A 7,040-nucleotide genomic window follows, 5' to 3' on the forward strand; every position below is an offset into this window, starting at 1 on the left:
ACACTCTGTGTCACACAGTGGCCAAAAATACCAGGGGCCATCAGGAGGTCCAGCACTGGGGCCAGGACACCAGAAGCCCTCCCACTGTTGCCCCACCCCCAAGCACCAAGAATACAGAGCATCACTTGCCCCAGACATAAGAACATCAGAGAAGTCAATGTTGGATCAGGCCAATGGCCCATCCAGTCCAACTCTCTGTCACACAGTGGCCAAAAATACCAGGGGCCATCAGGAGGTCCAGCACTGGGGCCAGGACACCAGAAGCCCTCCCACTGTTGCCCCACCCCCAAGCACCAAGAATACAGAGCATCACTTGCCCCAGACATAAGAACATCAGAGAAGTCAATGTTGGATCAGGCCAATGGCCCATCCAGTCCAACACTCTGTGTCACACAGTGGCCATCAGGAGGTCCATCAGTGGGGCCAGGACACTAGAAGTCCTCCCTCTGTTGCCCCCCTCCAAGCACCAAGAAGACAGAGCATCCCTTGCCCCAGACCGAGAGTTCCTATCTATACCTTGTGGCTAATAGCCACTGATGGACCTCTGCTCTCAACATAAGAGAGAAGCCAATGCTGGATCAGGCCAATGGACCATCCAGTCCAACACTCTGTGTCACACAGTGGCCAAAAATACCAGGGGCCATCAGGAGGTCCAGCAGTGGGGCCAGGACACCAGAAGCCCTCCCACTGTTGCCCCCCCCCCCAAACACCAAGAAGACAGAGCATCCCTTGCCCCAGACATAAGAACATAAGAGAAGCCAATGTTGGATCAGGCCAATGGCCCATCCAGTCCAACACTCTGTGTCACACAGTGGCCATCAGGAGGTCCATCAGTGGGGCCAGGACACTAGAAGTCCTCCCTCTGTTGCCCCCCTCCAAGCACCAAGAAGACAGAGCATCCCTTGCCCCAGACCGAGAGTTCCTATCTATACCTTGTGGCTAATAGCCACTGATGGACCTCTGCTCTCAACATAAGAGAGAAGCCAATGCTGGATCAGGCCAATGGCCCATCCAGTCCAACACTCTGTGTCACACAGTGGCCAAAAATACCAGGGGCCATCAGGAGGTCCAGCAGTGGGGCCAGGACACCAGAAGCCCTCCCACTGTTGCCCCCCCCAAGCACCAAGAATACAGAGCATCCCTTGCCCCAGACCGAGAGTTCCTATCTGTACCTTGTGGCTAATAGAGACCACGACGAAGATAAACAGGTTGCTTACCTGTAACTGATGATCTTCAGGTGGTCATCTGTGCATTCACACCACCCGCCCTCCTTCCCCGCTGCTTTCGGTCCTCTCCTTCCTTTGGAGACTGAGGGCAGTGGTCAGAAGAAACTGGCAGGATCCTCATGCCCTCCCCCTAGTCGTGCGCAGCCTGGCACATGACAGGGGAGCGGGCGCAAAAACCCCTTCTGCTTTCCATTATACCGATCGGGGTCGGCGCAGGCGCACTGTATCCCAGAGGTGTGATGCACAGAGACCACGAAGAAGATTGGGAGCAATACGCACACTCCATCTTCTCTGTCCACATTCTAATCGGATGCGTGCACCCACACACTCCAACCTGGGAGGCGGAGATCAAGCCAGTCCTCAGGACGCAGCAGCACAACGAATGCCAGCAAATGCAAAGGGCGCCAAAGCGGCACATCGCATGAACACAGCTGATTTTCAAGTGGCGCACAACCTGAGGGCATGTGTCACCCGAGCAAGCTGGTCACGGTGAGTGCAAAACAGCATCGGCTCCCTGGCCAGACACCACCGTGCGGATACAAGAGGACTCAAAATTATGAAGGCTGCGTGGAGGCCCTTTTGTGAGAACCAACCTTCTTTGGCCAGTTCGGAAAACAAAACAGCTTTGGCCGTGGCTTAGGACAAGGGACTGTATTTTGGACGGGATAGCCTGAAATGATGCCAAGGGGCTGTGCTCGCCCCTTATCCTGCCATCTTTATTTTTGTTTGCATTCAGAGGCCCCGGTCACATGGGAGGATTTGCCCAGTGAAACGGACAGTTTGAGGGCACATCAAATGGGTGCGATCACACCGCAACATCTGGAAGCGTCACGCACCCATCCCCGATCCGTCCCCTCGGCCCGAAAATGCGCATTGAAAAGGTACCGGCAACAGAGCACTACCTTCTGGATGATGTGCGGCAACTCCAGGCGTCTGATTGGGGAAGCACTGGTAGCCCGCCGCAGTCAGCACCGTCCCACGCATGCGCACAAACGCACAACGTCCGTTTTGCCACGCTACGTCTGATCGCCTGACAAAGGCCAGAGCACGGAGCCACGGGGGTCCATCGGATCGCGCCACTGTGGTTCTTTTTGCTATGGCTCTAATTTGCCTCCCTTCAGCGGTGCAGTATCCTGCTCGTGTGACTGGGACCTAAATAATATCTTTAATGCAGTTTCAGTGAATCTAAAGAAGTTCTTTAGACTGCACCGCAGACTGTGACAGCAGCCATTAAATTAGAAGATGCCTGCTCCTTGGGAGGAAAGCGATGGCGAACCTCAACAGCATGATAAAAAGTAGAGACACCACCCTGCCAACAAAAGTCCACATGGTCAAAGCAATGGTATTCCCAGTAGTCATGTATGGCTGCGAGAGTTGGACTATAAGGAAGGCCGAGTGCCGAAGAATAGATTCTTTCGAACTATGGTGCTGGAGAAGACTTTTGAGAGTCCCTTGGACTGCAAAAAGATCAAATCAGTCAATCCTAAAAGAATTCAACCCTGACTGTTCCCTGGAAGGCCAGATAATGAAGCTGAAGCTCAAAGACTTTGGCCACCCAATGAGAAGGGAGCACTCACTGGAGAAGAAGACCCTGATGCTGGGAAAAACTGAAGGTCAAAGAAGACGGGGACGGCAAAGGATGAGATGGTTAGACAGTGTCACAGAGGGAGGGAGAGGAAGGAAGGAAGGAAGGAAGGAAGGAAGGCACTATGACATTTTCAACGGTGACCCCCCTCTCCTTATCTACAATTTGGTGTAGTGGTTAAGTGCGCGGACTCTAATCTGGGAGAACTGGGTTTGATTCCCCACTCCTCCACTTGCATCTGCTGATGTCACCTTGGGTCAGTCACAAGCTGGGACACAGCTGTCCTTGAAAAAGAGCAGTTTCTGTCAGAGCTCTCTCGGCCCCACCCACCTCACAAGGTGTCTGTTGTGGGGAGGGGAAGGGAGAGGAGTTTGTCAGCCGCTCTGAGACTCCAAGTGAAGGGCGGGGTATAAATCCAATCTCTTCTTCTTCTTCTTCTTCTTCTTCTTGGCTTGAAAACCCTACAGGTCACCATAACTTGGCAGCACTTTACAGGCACGCCCGCGGGCTGCAGCATCCTTATCCATCTTTGCAAGAAAGGGAGAGGCAGTAGTGGGAGGAACGGCCACCGTAGTGGAACAACACAGCCAGCCATTAAGGAGAACGATCAGCCAGGGCACCTTGCGCTCTCCTCTCCCTAATAGTCTCAATCTGTTTCAGTTAAAGCCAGCTGACCCATTAAAAGCCACCACCCCCACTGATCTGCTTGCTCTCCTGTTCAGGCTCAGAGAAAGAAAGAAAAAAGAAAGAGAGAGGGAGAGAGAGGGGGGGAAAGAAAGAAAGAAAGAAAGAAAGAAAGAAAGAAAGAAAGAAAGAAAGAAAGAAAGAAAGAAAGAAAGAAAGAAAGAAAGAAAGAAAGAAAGAAAGGCAAAGGGGAACCGGATCTTGCCCTGGGCCGCTCGAAGAGTTAACAGCAATGAAGGGCCCGTTTGTTCCTCTCCGAGTTTCGCCAGCATCCACAGCAGCTACTTAGCGATGCAGGGCTCTGCAGCTTGGCATAAAAGAGGGCCTGTTCTCTGGCTCGGGTCCCGATCGCACAGTCCCCAGGATTGTATGAGGTTAAACGCCTATGACACAATAACCACATTCAACGCTTCCTCAGGGCAGCCCCAGAGGCCCCCCTCCCCCTCAGGAGGGAAGAAATGTCACCTGCTCCAGGGGGAAGGAAGGAAGAGGACTCATCCAACACCCCTCAAGCAGCTTCCCTCGCAAGGAAGACGTCGCCACCATCCCCCCCCCCGCCAAATTCTCACGGCAAATCCCCTCCTTGTACACTCATAGCATCAGACCAAACATCAAACACCAGAGCCACCTCTTGACAGCCATCGATCAACGGATGCAGACCCATTCATCTCACACACACCCACACACACCCTCTCGGTTGGCTGGCTGCAAATGTGAAAAACAAAAGGGACCGCTCGACCGGCAAAAGCTATGCTACATAAGAACATCAGAAGAGCACTGCTGGATCAGACCAGTGAGGGTCCATCTAGTCCAGCATCCCGTCTCAAACAGTGGCCAGCCAGTTCCTCTGGAGGGCCAACAAGAGGGCAGAGAGGCCGAGGCCTTCATTAGAACCTCAGAAGAGCCCTGCTGGATCAGACCAGCGGTCCATCTAGTCCAGCATCCTGTCACACACAGGGGCCGACCAGCTCCTCTGGAGGGCCAACAAGAGGGCACAGAGGCCAAAGCCTTCATAACAAGATCAGAAGAGCCCTGCAGGATCAGACGAAAAATCCACCTAGTCCAACGTCCTGTCTCACACAGCGGCCCACCAGTTCCTCTGGGCAGCCAACCACAGGGCAGAGAGGCCGAGGCCTTCATAAGACCATAAGAAGAGCCCTGTTGGATCAGACCAGTGAGGGTCGATCCGGTCCAGCATCCTGTCACACACAGGGGCCGACCAGCTCCTCTGGAGGGCCAACAAGAGGGCACAGAGGCCAAAGCCTTCATAAGGGCACAAGAAGAGCCTGGCTGGATCAGACCAAAGGTCCATCTAGTCCAGCATCCTGTCACACACAGGGGCCGACCAGCTCCTCTGGAGGGCCAACAAGAGGGCACAGAGGCCAAAGCCTTCATAAGGGCACAAGAAGAGCCTGGCTGGATCAGACCAAAGGTCCATCTAGTCCAGCATCCTGTCACACACAGGGGCCGACCAGCTCCTCTGGAGGGCCAACAAGAGGGCACAGAGGCCAAAGCCTTCATAAGGGCACAAGAAGAGCCTGGCTGGATCAGACCAAAGGTCCATCTAGTCCAGCATCCTGTCACACACAGGGGCCGACCAGCTCCTCTGGAGGGCCAACAAGAGGGCACAGAGGCCAAAGCCTTCATAAGGGCACAAGAAGAGCCTGGCTGGATCAGACCAAAGGTCCATCTAGTCCAGCATCCTGTCACACACAGGGGCCGACCAGCTCCTCTGGAGGGCCAACAAGAGGGCACAGAGGCCAAAGCCTTCATAAGGGCACAAGAAGAGCCTGGCTGGATCAGACCAAAGGTCCATCTAGTCCAGCATCCTGTCACACACAGGGGCCGACCAGCTCCTCTGGAGGGCCAACAAGAGGGCACAGAGGCCAAAGCCTTCATAAGGGCACAAGAAGAGCCTGGCTGGATCAGACCAAAGGTCCATCTAGTCCAGCATCCTGTCACACACAGGGGCCGACCAGCTCCTCTGGAGGGCCAACAAGAGGGCACAGAGGCCAAAGCCTTCATAAGGGCACAAGAAGAGCCTGGCTGGATCAGACCAAAGGTCCATCTAGTCCAGCATCCTGTCACACACAGGGGCCGACCAGCTCCTCTGGAGGGCCAACAAGAGGGCACAGAGGCCAAAGCCTTCATAAGGGCACAAGAAGAGCCTGGCTGGATCAGACCAAAGGTCCATCTAGTCCAGCATCCTGTCACACACAGGGGCCGACCAGCTCCTCTGGAGGGCCAACAAGAGGGCACAGAGGCCAAAGCCTTCATAAGGGCACAAGAAGAGCCTGGCTGGATCAGACCAAAGGTCCATCTAGTCCAGCATCCTGTCACACACAGGGGCCGACCAGCTCCTCTGGAGGGCCAACAAGAGGGCACAGAGGCCAAAGCCTTCATAAGGGCACAAGAAGAGCCTGGCTGGATCAGACCAAAGGTCCATCTAGTCCAGCATCCTGTCACACACAGGGGCCGACCAGCTCCTCTGGAGGGCCAACAAGAGGGCACAGAGGCCAAAGCCTTCATAAGGGCACAAGAAGAGCCTGGCTGGATCAGACCAAAGGTCCATCTAGTCCAGCATCCTGTCACACACAGGGGCCGACCAGCTCCTCTGGAGGGCCAACAAGAGGGCACAGAGGCCAAAGCCTTCATAAGAACATGAGAAGAGCCCTGCTGGATCAGACCAGTGAGGGTCGATCCGGTCCAGCATCCTGTCTTACACAAGAGTGGGCAACCAGTTCCTCTGGGCAGCCAACCACAGGGCAGAGAGGCCGAGGCCTTCATTAGAACATCAGAAGAGCCCTGCTGGATCAGACCAGTGAGGGTCCATCGAGTCCAGCATCCCGTCTCACACAGCAACAGCGCAGAGAAGGCCAAGGCCTTCATAAGAACATGAGAAGAGCCCTGCTGGATCAGACCAGTGAGGGTCCATCGAGTCCAGCATCCCGTCTCACACAAGAGTGGGCAACCAGTTCCTCTGGGCGGCCAACAACAGGGCAGAGAGGCTGAGGCCTTCCCCTGATGTTGCCTCCTGGCTCTGGGATTCATAGTGCCTTTGAATGTGCTGGTTCCCCTCAGTCAGTGGCCACTGACAGACCTATCCTCCATGAATCTACCTAGCCCCCTTTTAAAGCTGTTTATTCCTTTTTTCTTCTTTTTTGCATTTTTTTTTTATTTTCCAAAACTACAAGAAAATAAGGAAAGGGAAAGTATAAACTACAGGAGAAAGTAAAGATAGGCCACTAAAACCCAAGAGGTGGTGGTCATATAATGGTTACAATAATGTAGTTTAAGTAAAAAAAGAGTAATTTGTTACATTGAAGATGATCGTTAAAATCGCTTAAATAATTCAAGTTCAGGTTTTCTGACTTAGTAAAGAACCATACAGAAATACGGTAAAAACCAGAAGTCAACATCAGAGAAAATTAGCATCTCATTTGCCTCTTCTTTCCCTCAGTTGATATCCTTGCTTGGGGGCAGCCGCCCCATGTTCCGAATCCGAATCTTCTCCAGTAAGTGCTTCATCATCACGCCCCTTGTTG

Source organism: Gekko japonicus, unplaced genomic scaffold, assembly GCF_001447785.1.
Source record: "Gekko japonicus isolate JY-2015 unplaced genomic scaffold, Gekko_japonicus_V1.1 scaffold3960, whole genome shotgun sequence".
Taxonomy (NCBI): Eukaryota; Metazoa; Chordata; class Lepidosauria; order Squamata; family Gekkonidae; genus Gekko; species Gekko japonicus.